This window comes from Rattus norvegicus, chromosome 1 (genome assembly GCF_036323735.1).
Source record: "Rattus norvegicus strain BN/NHsdMcwi chromosome 1, GRCr8, whole genome shotgun sequence".
Taxonomy (NCBI): Eukaryota; Metazoa; Chordata; class Mammalia; order Rodentia; family Muridae; genus Rattus; species Rattus norvegicus.
In genome coordinates this window covers 228,133,811-228,150,687 of record NC_086019.1, presented here as the reverse complement: position 1 = coordinate 228,150,687, position 16,877 = coordinate 228,133,811, and the positions used below count along the sequence as shown (strand labels likewise).

Below are 16,877 nucleotides of genomic sequence, written 5' to 3'. Positions count from 1 at the left end.
CTCCTCTCAAGGTTTTGTTAGTATTCATTCCTAGGTATTGGTCTTGAGATCAGCATGGCTATGACTTGGAACTGGGAAGTCTGAATGTCAACTTCTCCTTATTCATCCACCAATCATTTCCTTTTTAACCCCAGTAAGTACCTGTACTGGCTAGTTTTGTGTGTCAACTTGACACAAACTGGTGTTATCACGGATTAAAGAGTCTTCCTTGAGGAAGTGCCTCTGTGAAATCCAGCTGTAAGGTATTTTCTCAATTAGTGATCAAGGATGGGAGGGCCCAGTGTGGGTGGTGTCATCCCTGAGCTGGTACTAGGTTCTACAAAAAGCAAGCTGGGCAAGCCAGGGGAAGCAAGCTAGTAAGTAACATCCCTCCATGGCTTCTGCATCAGCTCCCGCTTCCTGACCTGCTTGAGTTCCAGTCCTGACTTCCTTTGGTGATGAACAGCAATGTGGAAGTGTAAGCTCAATAAATCCTTTCCTCCCCAACTTGTTTCTTTCTTTCTTTCTTTCTTTTTTCTTTTTTCTTTTTTTTGGAGCTGGGGACCAAACCTAGGGCCTTGCGGTTGCTAGGCAAGCGCTCTACCACTGAGCTAAATCCCCAACCCCCCCAACTTGTTTCTTGATCACGATGTTTGTGCAGGAATAGAAACCCTGACTAAGACAGTCTACTCTTTACAAGTATATCTTGGTTCTAATTCCTGGTTGAGAGGAAGCCTAGGGGGCAAAGCAATGAGAGTGGCAATACATCATGCCCTTGGTCTCCTTTTCATTTTTTGTTTCTTAAACTCACTGAATCTAATTAGTGCTTCCTACTAAAACATTGGCTGGTCTTGATTTGATCTTGTGTGGGCAACTATGAATGCAATGGAATGGCTTCTATTTGCTCCTCTATGCTAGTAACAGTTGTAGACCCAAGGGATGATTTATTTGCTAATTGGAATAGAATTGAATAAATCTTCCATTTGTCTGTAAAATGATTCTGCTTACCCATAATGCTCAGCATTACCAGGGCTTCTCAAAAGTGACAGTGATGTTCCTGGTGGGGGCAATGAGGATCTCCCTTGTCTTTTCCAAGATGTGGCAGTCGCTTCTTCAAGTCAGAGGTCTAACCCAGTTTCTTGCCAGAAGTGATAGCAGGCCACCAGACAGTCATCTCAGGAAGGTTTGCTTTTGAACACGTCTACATGTTATGTGTTTTCTTAATGTGTGGCCTAATTCAGAAGCCAAAAAGAAGTTTCGAATGAAAAGTTTTAAATAATGGGGAGTTTTAAGGCAATAATCTAAATAACCAAAGTAACCAATAAAAAATAGTGACAATATTATACTTACTAAAAATTGAGAAATATAGAAAAGTCATGTAATGGACCCCAAATCTCTTCAGCCACTGGAGGCTAATATCTAAATTGACATTCATAACTAAGAGGCAAACCAAGCTATCAAAGGATTATTCTCTAGGCCGTGATTTCCTTCCTTCTTCTCTTCTTCCCTTCTCTCCTCTCTGTCTATCTCTGCCTGTCTCTGTTTCTCCTGGATCCCCTCATCTTCCTCCTCCTCTAATTTTGTGCTAGAAACCACACATGCTCTCTGCTCAGCTTTCCTTTCATACATGATTTTGACACAGTCTTACCATGTTGCTCATGCTGTCTGTGATGCAGTCTGTAGCTTAGGTCAGACTTGGATTTAAGATTCTCTTGCTTTAGCTGCCTGTGTATCTCGGTTACGGGTCTGAACTATGAGGTCTGACTCCGATTTTCTTTGAAAAACAATGTATACTTTTTTTATGTACACACTCATTTTGCTTCTTAAAAAATTAAAACAAACAAACAAAAAACCAGGAAGCAAAAACCAAAACCAAAGCACCAACCAACCAGTCGACCAACCAACCAACTCACCAACCAACCCACCAACAGAACAGCCAAAAACACTCCTGCCACCTCCAAAAAGCTCAAGGTTTCCATGCAGAGCCCATGCCAAGCTCACATATGTCATCCTCCTGCTTTAGCTTCCCAAGTACTTGGATTACTGAAGTGTGTCATCATGCTCTGCCCACAACATCCCTTCCTGGGGATGGAACTCAGAACCTCTAATATCCTGAGCCCAAGTCCTGCTCCCCGCTGAGTTACACCTATAATCCCCATTCTGTGTTTTTTGTTTTGTGTTTAGTTTTGTTTGTTTATTTTTAGTGAAAAATATGTTTTAGATTATTTTATTCAACAAATTTAAGTCTTTTAAATAATTTTTAAAGGATTATTTTTGACATAGAGTCTTATATAGCTCAAGATAAATTGGGAGTAACATCAATCCTCCTGCCTCAACTTCTTAAATACTGTAATAAGCATGTGCCAACATGTTTGGCTCAAATTAAGCACATTTAAAACATGCTAACAAACCACATGAAAAAATTTTCAAGTAGGGCTTGTCTGCTTTTCCTCTTTTACATTTTTTTTAAAGAAAATGCTCTGAAAAAGGCATGCAGGTTTTCCTTCCAGAGTACTGAGTAACAACAACAACGACAATGAGATTCAAGCTGTTAAAGTAGTGCATATCTGTGACTCCGGCACTAGAATCTTGAGGCAGGAGCATCACAGCAAGTTCAAGGTTAGCCTGGACTACATTGATAGTTCCAGGTCAGTTGGGAATACATAGTCCTAGTAGATCCTGTCTCAAAAAGAGACCCCTCTGTGAATGCTGTGGAAGTGGCCATGGCATTGAATGCTGTTGGCAAAATTGTGCTGGTCACTGAAGACAGTTAATAGGAGTATTTATAAGTACCAATTTACACAATCCCATGATAAAATGAAGTATTAAATGGGCCAATTCAGTGTTGAACAGAGTTGTAACTTTTGAATTTGTAAATTGAAGTTCTACCCTGTTAAAAATAACTGCTGAAGCTGGGAGAGATTAAAGTCCAAGATTGAATAATAAAGCTGTGTGTGTGTGTGTGTGTGTGTGTGTGTGTGTGTGTATGCATACGTGTATGCTTGTGAGTGTGTGTATACATGTGTATACACATGTGTGTGGGTATGTGTTTGAGTGTTTTGTGTGTATATGTGTGTATGTATATGAGTGTGTGTGCATATGTGCATATATGTGTGCATGACTGTGTGTGTATGGGTTTGTGTGTATATGTTTGAGTATGTATGTGTATCTATGTATGAGAGTGTGACAGACTTATTGCACAGCCTAGGTTAGTCTTAAACTGACCATTCTTCTGTCTGCCTATACTCCTCGAGTCCTTGGATTATAGGCATACAACATTATACCATTCATAAATATTTATAAAGGGGGGAATAAGTTTCATCTTAATTCAACTTAGTAGTTCTTATTACTTTCTAGCTAACACAGGAAAAATAAATACAACGTTCCCCCAGGGAATGTGCTATTTATGCTGAGGCAGTTAAAGAGCACATCAGTAAATTATTCTTGTAAATCCAAGAAGTTTACTCTCTGGGCACTGTTAAGCTTGCTTTTGAAGGAATGTGTGTTGAGACATCTGGAATCTTTGCCTTCGCAGTTTGTAACTATTTCGGTCTCTTTTCCATCCACCATCCCTTATCCATCTGCTCATCCAGTGTACTTTTGAGTGTGGATAAGAAGAATAATCAAGGTATTCATGTTTCTCTTTCACTTCTGGCATATGGCCTTGTCATTGGCTCTTTTCTTTGGCCTTGTGACCTCCCTGCTGTTCCGGGTCACACTTTGAGTGAGGCCTATTTCTGAAGAACAGGAAGCCTTGATTATGTCTTCTTTCCTAAGAGGGCTGCATTTCAGGAATGGGATTAAGTAAACAGTTATAGGCTTAAAGTCAACCAATCTGTTTTTAAAAGGAGTTTAGCAAAAAAAAAAAAAAAAAAAAAAAAAAAAAAGACAGTAGCAAGCACCAAGCTTAACCTATGTGTCCTCCAACATCGGCTCTAAGCCTCCTACTGTGTCTGCTTGCTGATCCTGTTTACAATACATCTTGAGACACATCATGTGGCAATGTTCTTGGTAAACAGTCTAGCGAGGAAGAGGACAGGCTGAACTTGGTTGGCAAAGGTACACGGTATGTACTCTAGGGGGAGAGTTGGCAAGTCTTGAGCAATCCCTTAGATGCCCGTGTGTGCACAACTCAGGCTTAACATGACACACACTGACTCATCTCCTCAGAGACTGTTTTTCTCTCTTATGGAGCTGGCAGCCAGCCCAACTCTCAGAAATGGGAGATTTCTTGAACTAATTTGGACAAGTAGGCTATGTTTTTTAGACCACAAAGCAGTAACGCTCTGTCCAGACAGAACTGCCAATTATCCACGAACTTCTCTATTCAGGAAAGAGTTCCAAAGAGAAAAAAAAGAAAAAGAAAAGAAATGAAAAGCCAGATCTTTTTATTAGTCTGTTTTACATAGAAACCTGCAGGAAAATTATACCTAAGTGTCTCTTCTAAAGCAGAAAGAAGTTATTAAAAGAACCACCTGATTATCTTGATATAATTGTCTTGATAAAGAAAATAGTATATTTAAAATTCATATCTGAAAATTTGCCTTGGATTTGTGCATAACCTGGACAGTGGAAACTTTAGAATTAAGTTTTAGATTGTAGGACAAGAAGGTATGAACCCAGTCATTCATTTGTTTCCCCCATGTTGTAATTTTCTAGCCTGCTAAGGAAGAAGGAAAGCAGTTACTTTTCTTAGATAGTAACGTAGACATGGCAGATGCTCTGGACACACACGTCAGTTCAAGCCCGCCCATCTGTGTGCAAAACTGAGGTGAACCATGGTTCAACATGCTCCTTTACAGATGTCTATGTCTTGTGGCTATCACATTTCCCTGGCAGGGAAAAGCTTGTATCTATGCTGAGAACCCATAGATTTAAAAGAAAAAGAAAGGTTTTTGGCCATTTATGTTCAGTTAACCAGAAAAATTAATCTAGATTTTGTAAGAAACAAAACAAAACAAAATTACAAAACCAATTTTCAGTTTCTTTTCTCCTTTGCTATTTCTGTCCTTCCCTTCCCTTCTTCTTTCTTTCTCTTTTCTCTTTCCATCTTGAATTTGTACTCGGGAGTCATAACACTGCCTTCATCCTCATCCCTAGCCCAGGCCTCCATTTTGTTTTTTGTTTGTTTGTTTGTATGTTGATGTGAAATGACAGACTTCTCTGAGACTGGCCTGGGAGAATGGAGATAGAAAGACTTGTAGGTCAATGACAAACACTGAGGGGGAGAGATTTTAACATTCCATGAGACTCTTTAAAAAGATTAAGTAAAAAGTAAGTAAGGAAACACAAGCAATCAAAACTGAGGTTCTGCATAGGGGAGGGAGAACCTGTCCTGTCTCTTTGGGGAAGTCTCTTAAATTTGCAGCATGCTGTCATGTCTGTCACCAAGGGTCACATTGACTACCAACATAGGAGCCTCACTGTGTGTTATGCACTGGGAACTCACAGTGAGTACGAAACATTTTTCTAGCCAAGGTTTTTCACCTCCCATGGGAAGAGAAATCTATCCAAATAATCACAGTGTTACAAGGTAAGTGTTAGGTTTGAAGCAGACACGTTTACTCTGGTTATAACACCTGGGGTGTTTGAGATTGAAGCAGGAACAACTGTGTTTGGTTTTGAAGACAGAGAAGAGGCTGGTGGGGGGGGGGGTGGGGCATAACTCTAACAGGCACTGAGAAGAGGTGTCAGCAGTTTACAAAGAATGCTTCAGGATAACAGAGTGTTTGAAGGTTAGACAGCTCTTGGTTGGTAGCCCCACAGGGCGAACGATTTGGGGTGTATTACTTAGACCCTTTGAATCAGATTTTGTGTCTGTAATGTGGGGCATTATTATCTATCTTGGAGAGTTGTTGAAAGGACAAAACGATGAGTATGGAGGCTTTGGAGCAGTACGGGGGCAGAGCAGGATTTCATGTGATGGCCTCTGGGACTCGATGGGGACATGTAGAGCTTTTGCTTTGAGATGGTGTATTGTTCAGAATGCCACGGCCTATCCTGAGAGGGGCATTGTAACTCGTCACTTTAAGTCTGAATAAATCAACTTCCCCCTTTACAGATAATAAGCCCTTTTGTGTACACATGTGCATGTGAGTGTGCCTGGATTCGTGTGTGTGTGTGTGTGTGTGTGTGTGTAGGAGAGGTGCAGTTTGAAGCAGGGACATTTTGAATTCTAGGCAATCTACTCTGAGGTACAACGCAGCACTATTAAGCCATTTTGATAAATCATCTGTAAAATGGAAATAATACCTCCTTGCAGAGTTGTTCTGAGGACTAGAGTTGGTTTCAAATATAGTTCTAGTAGTGGTACATAATGCACAGTAATTGTTATAATAATATTGCACTTCTGGGAGCCAATACTTATGTCTAATGCTCTTATACTTATATTGAAGGCAGTGTAAAATTTGTTGTTGTTTCTTTGTTTGTTTGTCTGTTTTGGGATAATAGTTCATGTACCCTAGGCTCGAATTGGTCTGGCCATATAGCCAGGAATGATCTTGAACCCCCAATCTTCTTGCCTCTACCTCCAAATGCTAGATTACAGTTGTATGTTAGCATACTAAAATAGAGCATGAATTTTTGTGTGTGCACAAGCCTGACTCTTCTGCTAGGCCAGAGGCAGATAATTCTTTTGAATACATAATATCTTTACTTAGAGATAGTGTGATATTAATGAATATGTCTTTTGTGTGAATTGGTATGCATTAACTTATCTAAGTGTGGGTTTGTTTTTTTAATTTCTTCACTTCTTTATCAGCAGGACCCCACTCACCTAGTAGAATTTTGAAGAATTGGTTGTCCCACGAATCAATAGGTATTGGCTTGCTTTTTTCTATTGGAGTGATTTTAAATAATGAAAGTATGCTTTGAGAACTGTGTTCTTATGTGATTTGAACAATGGAGTGCATATAAATGAGTGTTGCTTCCGCTGATGGAAGAGATCATGTCATGCTCTCCCAAATGCCTGCCTGGTGGGTGTAGTGGTCCACACTGTACTTAAAATATGGACACTTACTACATTTATGATTTTTATCGGGATATCTTTAATCAGCATAATCTTAGAGGTCAACTGGATGTTGCACCAATAAACCAGATCTAAGAGCTGGAGAGATGGCTCATTGGGGAAGAACATTTGTTTAGTTCGCTGTACCCATATAGTGGTTCACAGCCATCCATAACTCCAGAAGGTACTAGGGACAAAGATGGTGCACATACATATATGTAGACTAACGTACATATACACAGAATGGAAATAAATAAACCTAAGATGATGATGATGATGATGATGATGATGATGATGATGATGGTGGTGGTGGTGGTGGTGGTGATGATGATGGTGATGATGATAAAGCCATATCTAGAACAATCCCCAGTTTACCTCATACTTTTCTTCTTAGATCTTTATTTAGATGTCACAGTGTCAGAAAGACCCAGTCTCACAAGAAACCCTCTGTAACTGTCTCTTCCACCCAGTTGCAGCACAGTTCTATAAGGTCTTCTCTCTGCTATGTTATCTGGTTACATATGTGATTATGGAGATAGTTACATGTATGGTGACTTAAGAGTTTGAAAGCACCGCTATAAGTCTGTTTTAAAATGGCTGGAGTGAGAGGGCTGGGGAGTCGGCTTAGTGGGTAGAGCTGCCTGCAGCTCGAGTGTAAAGACCTAGGTTCAAATCCCCATGTAAAAGCCAGGTGAGAAGCATGAACGTCTGTCATCCCCATAATACCACAGGAAGATGGGAGATAGCAATAGAAGTTCAGAGGCCATCTAGATGGGCCTATGCAGTAGAAAAATGACAGAGAGATCCCAAAGTGTATAGTGAGGGTATGCCCAAGGTTGTTCTCTGAATTCCACATACATGCTGTAATACCTATGCTTCTGTGACACACACATGAAACACACGCGCACACACACACACACAAACACAGAGAAACACACACACAGAGAGAGAGAGAGAGAGAGAGAGAGAGAGAGAGAGAGAGAGAGAGAGAGAGAACAGAATTAGGCATAGTGATGCTAGAGACAGACTACCATGGGTTCAAGGCAAATCTGGCCTACAGAGTGACATTCAGCTTCAAAAAATTAAAGTAGGTTTTCTGCTCCCCTGTTCCAGAGACAGCCGCATCTTCTCCTGCAGTGCCAGACTCATCTCATCGACAAGATGGTGAAGGTCGGTGTGAACGGATTTGGCCGTATTGGGTGCCTGGTTACCAGGGCTGCCTTCTGCTCTGCATCTGGCAAAGTGGACATTGTTGCCAACAACGACCCCTTCATTGACCTCAACTGTATGATCTACATGTTCCAGTATGACTCTACCCATGGCAAGTTCAATGGCACAGTCAAGGCTGAGAATGGGAAGTTTGTCATCAACGGGAAACCCATCATCATCTTCCAGGAGCGAGATCCCGCTAACATCAAATGGGGTGATGCTGGTGCTGAGTATGTCCTGGAGTCTACTGGCCTCTTCATGACCATGGAGAAGGCTGGGGCTCACTTGAAGGGTGGGGCCAAAATGGTCATCATCTCCGCCCCTTCAGCTGATGCCCCCATGTTTGTGATGGGTGTGAACCATGAGAAATATGACAACTCCCTCGATTGTCAGCAATGCATCCTGCACCACCAACTGCTTAGCACCCCCTGGCCAAGGTCATCTATGACAACTTTGGCATCATGGAAAGGCTCCTTGCCACAGTCTGTGCCATCTGGAAGACTATGAATGGCCCCTCTGGAAAGCTGAGGTGTGATGGTCGTGGGGCAGCCCAGAACATCATCCCTCCATCCACTGGTGCTGCCAAGGCTGTGGGCAAGGTCATCCCAGAGCTGAACGGGAAGCTCACTGGCATGGCCTTCCGTGTTCCTACTCACCATGTATCCACTGTGGATCTGACATGCTGCCTGGAGAAACCTGCCAAGTATGATGACATCAAGAAGGTGGTGAAGCAGGCGTCTGAGGGTCCACTAAAGGGCGTCCTGGGCTACACTGAGGTCCAGGTTGTCTCCTGCGACTTCAACAGCAACTCTCACTCTTCCACCTTTGATGTTGGGGCTGGCATTGCTCTCAGTGACAACTTTGTAAAGCTCATTTCCTGGTATGACAATGAATATGACTACAGCAACAGGGTGGTGGTCCTCATGGCCTATATGGCCTCCAAGGAGTAAGAAACCCTGGACCACCCACCCCAGCCCAGCAAGGATACTGAGAGCAAGAGAGAGGCCCTCAGTTGCTGAGGAATCCCCATTCCAACTCAGCCCCCAACACTGAGTATCTCCCTCACAATTCCATCCCAGACACCCATAATATCAGGAGGGGCCTAGGGAGCCCTCCTTTCTCTCTTGAATACCATCAATAAAGTTTGCTGCACCCAAAAAAAAAAATTAAAGTAAAAATATAGTAAGCTTGACCCAAGCTTGAATTACATAACAAGACCATTTCTCAAACAACAACAACAACAACAGCAACAACAACAACAAACAAAACCCCCACCCAAGCCAGCCAGCTTTTCAAAGATTCAATCCGTACCTCGTAAGCACATATCTGTAAACACTGCTTTATGTGGTCATAATTTTTTTTTTTTTTGGTTCTTTTTTTTTCCGGAGCTGGGGACCGAACCCAGGGCCTTGCGCTTCCTAGGCAAGCGCTCTACCACTGAGCTAAATCCCCAGCCCCTGTGGTCATAATTTTTAATCATTCATTTGTAAAATAACATGTGGTTAATTCACTTGATTAAAGAAGTCAGCAAAAAAAAATTCTTAATGTTCACTGGCTTAATTTTTTAAAGTTGTGCATTTATTGAAATACAGTTAAATAATAAGTCTGTTACATAAAAACTGAATGTTCTTTTCTTCCATCTGGAGTAAATTGTAAGCAACTTTTGTTCCAGATTGCTCTCTTTTTTTCTTTATTTTATATATAAAATGAAATTTACAGGAGGTTTCACACACACACACACACACACACACACACACACACACATATTCCTTCTGAAATCAAGAGAAGTCAGCATGTCCAGCGCTCAGCAGGTTTTGCAAGGTGATGTCTCACATTCGATTGCCGTCTAATTGAGTACTTTTCAAAATTAGTTCTGATTGCGGTAATTGCTCAAAGGGGGGGAAAAAGGATTCAAAGACGGCTTATTTTTCGGAACACTTTTATTTAAGACCATCTTTTTAAAGAACATAAGGTACACGCAGTGATCACATTATTTTAGCACAGCAGGTTGAAAACAAAACAAAAAACAGTTGTTTAAAAATCCTTATCTATGCCGAACCAAACAAGAAGCAGCGAAAACCCCTTGAGGTAAGTAACAAGGCACAGTGCAATGGCAGCTGGCCTCCCTCGAGCAGAGGCTCCACGCCTGACAGGAACGGATCATAGTTTCATCGTTTACTATTTGAAAAGTGGGACGACTAACTTCAAATCTCTACAGTTCAGTTTGCCATCTTCTTTGACTCTTCCTGTCTACTCGGGTGCCCGTACTAGCTTACAGATCTCTGCAACTGGGCCAGTGAGATGGCCTAGCAGGACACCGGTGGCCAAGCCTGAGGGTGTGGTTGGTTCTTGGCACTTACATGGTAGGAGGACAGAGGCAACTCTTGCAGGTTGTCCTATGACCTATCTGCACGATGGCATGTGTGCACCAACACATGTACATAGGCAAGCATCAACAAATAAACACAATGTAAAAAGCTAAAACTATCTGAAACAACTCACGCTTCTTTTAGCAACTGTTTGGTTACAGCTGAGTATGATATAGGAGTGCCTGTGCATGTGCCCTTGCTAATATATATGAGAGAATTGTATTTTCTGGTGGTAAAAGCTGTGGTTTCTAAGGGAAGCATACATGAACAACGTTCTTAAGGAGCCACCAGAAAACATGGAATTTTAGGGGTCCCTATCATGAAAACTATGAAGATATGTTTGTATGGCAAATGCTCACCACTGAAATTCATTAGGCTTGCTAACATGACTTGGGGGATTAGGCTGAGGAATTTACAGAATTTCTTCTCAACAACACATAGTTCTTGACTTGTAAATCTTTCATCCCCCCTAGATTCAGAAAGAGCAAAGACTCTATCTATAAGTTGCAGTTTATTGAAAACCTACAGCAAAGGCCCCATCTTACTGTGAATATTTTTGTCTATGTTTTTTAATCTTCCCAACAGTAGGTCTAGATCGATACTCAAGAAAGTCGTAGCATGCACACCTGTACACACAAAAAAACATAAATTTATTCTTTCAGTGTCAATTATAAAAGTATTTTCTCCCCCTTTCCTTTACATTGGAAGCTTTAATGTAATAAAATTTGCTTCTGTTGAAACATGTTTTATTCATCGTATATTGAAAGCTAACGTATAAAAAAATTTAGAACAGTCTAATGAGATGTATGGGAACTTTACTTTTTATTTAAAGATTTGCCTTAAATTGTGTGTGTGTGTGTGTGTGTGTGTGTGTGTGTGTGTGTGTGTGTGTATGCACACACACGCACCTGAGTGCAGTTCCCCTCAGAGGCCAGAGGTGTTGGGAGTCCCAGAGCTGGAGTTAAAGGCAGTTGTAAACTGCCCAACATGGACGCTGAGAACGGAAGTGGATTCTCTGCATGAGCAGTAATTGCTTCTTACTCCTGAGTCATCTTTAGGAATCTTGACTTTAATTTATTGAAGGTGGTCAGTGAAAGGGCTCTAAGGTTACTGTGATGGTCAGTCTTGTTTGCCAACTTGATTAGATTTGTAATCCAAACTGAGAGAACGTGAGAGGACTTCCTGGAAGTGGGAAGCCCCTGGCTCAGAGCGGTCAGCACCTTCGTGCTTGCACTATAAACAGATCTGAGGGAAACCCAGCGCTACTTTTCTCTTGTCTTCCTTCATTCTTTGCTTGTGAATGTGTTCATTCTGTTGCTGTGAGGCTTTGTTTTTCTTTTCTGACATCGGAACTTATCTTCTTTGCTCTTCCCACATGGGGTGAAAACCAGTGTTGCTCTAGAAACCATCCATTGCCAGATTAGGATTCCTGAGGCATTCATCTGCATTTTACTGGGCAGCTATTAAATTCTCAGTCTTTCCACAGTGTAGCAACTTTTGCTTTCTGGCGCTTGACTTCCTGTCTTCCCTGAGTGTTCAGTTCTTTGTTCATCTCATGGAATGAGCTTGGCAAACCACTAGATGACTTCCGGCATCCACACTACAACATGAAAGGAGGCTATAAGGGGTGAAAAAGTACACGAGGAAGAAAGAGGAGGAGAGGAAAAATAAGAAATGTAAGTTTTGTTCTAAAAATGCCATAATAAAATCTAATACTGTGCCTGTTAATTAAAAAATTAAATAAAAATAAATGGATAAAGGGAGTTAGTCTAAATGCTGAATATCATTTAATGATTTATTCACTAATTGGTAATGAAAATATGACACATTTACACAACGGAGTCTCTTCAGTACTGAAGTAAAATTATTAAGCTTGCAGGAAAATGGACAGAACTGAAAAATGTTACCTTGAGTGAGGTAACCTAGGGTCAGAAAAACAAATATACTTTCTCTCTCACATGCAGAGTTTATATTCAAAGTTTTAAATTTCTGTGTCTAAGTTGGAGTGTTTGCAGATTCCTGGAACCCACAAAAGTAGTCATGAGGTGGGCGAAGAAGAGGACCAAAGGGAGGGGTTGCCATGGAAATAAAGGGGAAGAATACCGTGGATGGAAAGGTTTAACTGAGGACAGAGACAGGTTGGGGGAGGGGACAGAGTCAATTAAAACCAACGATGTATGGAAAAGACATATAGGAACATAATACTTTATAAGTTGACAAAGAACATGATTTCTTTTCTTTTTTATTTCTTTTTTCTTTTTAAGGAGCTTGTATGGAGTTATTTTTCATGGATGGTTAACCTTGCCCAATAAGTTACAGATTATTAAGTTCACATTCTTGTGCTAGGTAAGAAATAGCTACCTGTAAGTAAATTGCCAGGGAATCAGGTTCTCAAAACAACATAAACTATGCCATTATTCTTGGTTGCCCACCAGAAATAGATTGCAAGATACTCCTGCTGAAGACAGCACATACTCTCCATAGAGAGCACAGACAAGTCATCCTCAACTAAGCTGAAGTTCCTACCTGTTGATTCTATGTTCACAGGTCCAGGAGGTACCATCCAAGTTGTAGGGGCAGAGAAGTTATCAAAGATCTTCTAATCCAAATGTGAACCCTGTAGGCTACAACACCCATTGGGCAAGATATGTGCATGGATTCAATAGTGGTATGACTATTCCTGGGGTAAACAACTACTTTTTGATCGGACCAGAGATCTAGTCCATTGGAGAGAATGCATGCTTACTCCCACAAACCCAGTCCAAAGCCTATGAATAGGAAATTTGTGAGCCATATGAGGGAGTCTACTAAATGGAAATGCAGGTAAGTTGTTTTCTGACTGATGTTGCACTCAGCCTTAGTTATAAGGTTTCTTTTTTTTGGGGGGGGGGGCTGGGGACCGAACCCAGGGCCTTGCGCTTCCTAGGCAAGCGCTCTACCACTGAGCCAAATCCCCAACCCCATAAGGTTTCTTTTGGCAGTTGTTGATAGTCAAAATAGGAACACGTTAACTATCAAAGACATGAGAATAAAGGGCCGCCAAGTGTGTAACCTTAAGTAAGACATCCACCTTATGAAGCCAGCAGAACATTGTGAAGGAGTGGTTGGAAAGGCTTAGAGATGGGTGGGGGAGGGGGAGGAGCTTCCGAGGGTAACATGGCTGCTACAATTATGAACACATAGTAGGTGTGGTCACCTGCCAAAGCTCCAACGCCCCCTCCCTGCGAGAGAGAGAGAGAGAGAGAGAGAGAGAGAGAGAGAGAGAGAGAGAGAAGAAAGTGGTTGACAAAAGTGGGAAGAAGACAAGAGACTGTAGTGGGATATGAACAATTTGATCACAATACATTGTATAAGTAAGAAACTTTCAAAATTTAAAAAACAGACTAGTAGGAAAATTAAACAAACAAATGAGGCTTGTCTAAATACCTGACTTTGTTTAATATCCTTTTGCAGGATTTAGACCCAGGATATCCAGTACAGTTGCTTCTCAGATATGACTCATCCAAACTAAGGTGTCCTGGAAATATAAAATGCCTATTTTAAAAAATGATGTGTGTGGGAGAGTACGGCATGTGTTAAATGAATGTGTGCGCAAGTGTACATGTGGGTTCATGTACCTGTGTGTACAACGGTGGAGGGCAGATGAAAACACAATGTTCTGTCGATTTCTGCAATGTGCCCTTGACACAGTTGCTCAGCAAACCTGGAGATGGGTTGGCAAATGATCCTCCTGGCTGGACTCCACCCAGCTTTGGGGTTACAGCTATGCATGGCCATGCCCAGCTTTTATGTAGGTGCTGGGGATTTGAACTCAGGTTCTAATGCTTGTATGGCAAATGCTCTTACTCACAGAACCGTCTTCCTACTCTGCACATTTAGGGAATTTAGTACACAAATGTAAACCAAGCTGGGCAGTGGTGGCTCACATTTTCAATCCCAGCACTCGAAAGGGAGAGGCAGGCGGTTCTCTGAGTTTGAGGATAGCCTGATCTACAGAGCGAGTTCCAAGACAGCCAGAGCTACACAGAAAAGCATTGTCTCAAAAACAAACAAACAAACAAATAAATGCTTTTTAAAACTGTAAATTATATTCTTCATAATTTTAAATATTGACTAAATACCATAGCAATACAACTGGGCACCCTGAGTTCAGTAAAAATTCATTACTAAAATTTACTTTACCTGTGTTGTCCTAAATTTTTGAGTGAACTAAAAAAGAAATAAAACTAAATAAGTGGATTACACTCTCATGTATTTCCAACACACCGCACTAGAATATCAAGTCTATGGAATACTCTTGGGAAAATACTTCCTGACATGACCTGTCAGATGTACCCAGGAGCAGCCACTGTAGTTAAGACTGTATAAAATTGGGCTTATCAATAGTTCATCTTGAATAGAGAGGGGCTCATGAAGTCCATCTGTTTCTAAGGAACTATCGACAGTTGCTGGGTGACAGAGAGTGTCACTTTCTTCAGTGGTGTAGCCACTGATAAGCTGCTTAAGCTCTAGTAAATAAATTCCCACGCTCATGCAGGCAGCCATAATTAAACTCAGTGAGACACACACACACACACACACACACACACACACACACACAGACACACACAAAACATGGAAGCAAGAGGAAGACTTGTCTGGAAGGAGAAGGGATTCAGAAGGAAGTTGTAGGGGATAAGAGAGTGGAATGGGGGAGAGGGTCTTGAAAATGAATAAAATTCATTATATGCACATATGAGACTGTCAAAGAAATTAAAAATATAGAATAAAAAACAAAATTAATAAGAAGGGTATTGTGGAATGAGTGTCAGCAGAAGTCAGATATTGAGCAGATAAAAAGCCAGAAAATAGGAATGTGTAAAACTCTTGAGGGAACACATGGCACTATCAAGAGATGATCAAGGTGTTGCACATGACAACATCAGTCAGGTGCCATGTTTAAAGTGTTGATTCCTTTAACTGAACATCTTTGAGATTTACCTGAAGTTGCTTTAGGCAAGAAGGTAGAGATGGATGAGGAGAAGAAGCACGGGTTGATTTTCAAAGCATAATACAGTCTTTATACACTGCTCTTGTCAAAGGCAGGAGTCAGCACAATGATTGCAATGTGTTAATTAATAGCTATAATTCTTAGATAAACTTAATGGCTGCTCTAGAAAAGCTCCCTTACCTCTTAAAGATAAATCGTTTACTTCTAGAAAACACTACCCTTGTGGGAAGTTCAGACCCAGAATGAAATTCTATTGCCTGAGGATGGCCAGATTTCATGGTGAGAAAATTAAATTCTAAAAAGGACAATCTGTAAAGTGCATAGTAGGTTCTAAATAAATTATTTCTATTACTTTTTTATTATCTCTTTATATGCATGTTGAATCTCAAAATCCAGGCATATATGTGTCTTTTACTAATTCCAGAAAATTGTTAAACTACTATCTTCTGAGACATTTTTCCTATTGTCTACTCAATCTCTTTTTTGATATTCTAGCTAAAGATATTTTATAGTTTTATTTTTTCTTCTGAATAATTAATACATTAGACTATAATAATATGAAATATCAATTTCACACTCCTGTACTCTCTCATTTAACTGTATTGTAACAGTTTCTGATATAGCTTTACACCAAAAAAGTGTTCTTTACATTTATTTGTGTGTGTGTGTGTGTGTGTGTGTGTGTGTGTGTACATGGGTGTCCATGCCACTACAGGACATGTGTAAAGTTGGAGAACAGCTTAAGAGAGTTAAATGTGAACTTGAATAAATCGAATTTAACTATAAATATTATCTTTATAACCTATTTTTCGGAAAATTCTTTAGTGAATTACCATTATCATTTTTGCAACTTTGGATTTGGAATAATGTCTTATAATAGCCACAGTGCACCAAATAACGTTTCCACAGTCTATTCCTGTCATATACTTGTCCCTGTCATGGTGGATATGTAAGCATGTCAGCTATTCACTAGGAACTAGACACGGGCTAATTTTCCAAGTCAGGCCGTGAAGAGGCAGCCTCTGAATAGACATTGACAATCAGATTGTGTCTGCTATGTCCTACTTCCTGATTCAGAATAAATGCATGACTTGTGGCCCAAAAGATGTGAACTTACCCCTCATCATTGTAACTAAAATTAATTTCATGCTACTAGAGAAGGGGTGGTAAGGCAAAGTCTCCCTTTGTCAGCAGAGCCACTGAAGTTCTTCCAATCAGGCAGCGTTGGTGCACATGAAACAAGTGTTGGCTCCTCACCTCCTTTAATTAGAAGGTTCATCATCCATTTTAAATTCCCCTTTTTGGCTTTGCTCCCACTTTTAAC

General features: G+C 40.7%; 2 long non-coding RNA genes and 1 pseudogene across 2 annotated transcripts; 2 read left to right on the top strand and 1 right to left on the bottom strand.

Moving 5' to 3' along the window:
- The first annotated feature begins 7,797 nt into the window (after positions 1-7,797).
- LOC108348874 (glyceraldehyde-3-phosphate dehydrogenase pseudogene) lies at positions 7,798-9,380 on the top strand (annotated as a pseudogene).
- Positions 9,381-11,366: 1,986 nt separating this feature from the next.
- LOC134485212 (uncharacterized) lies at positions 11,367-13,210 on the bottom strand. Its single transcript, XR_010063216.1, has 2 exons — positions 13,090-13,210; positions 11,367-12,181 (listed from the first exon to the last, which is right to left on the bottom strand). It is a non-coding gene; the product is annotated as an uncharacterized LOC134485212 (long non-coding RNA).
- LOC134485211 (uncharacterized) lies at positions 12,103-15,947 on the top strand. Its single transcript, XR_010063215.1, has 3 exons — positions 12,103-12,239; positions 13,111-13,386; positions 14,017-15,947. It is a non-coding gene; the product is annotated as an uncharacterized LOC134485211 (long non-coding RNA).
- The last annotated feature ends 930 nt before the right edge of the window (positions 15,948-16,877 follow it).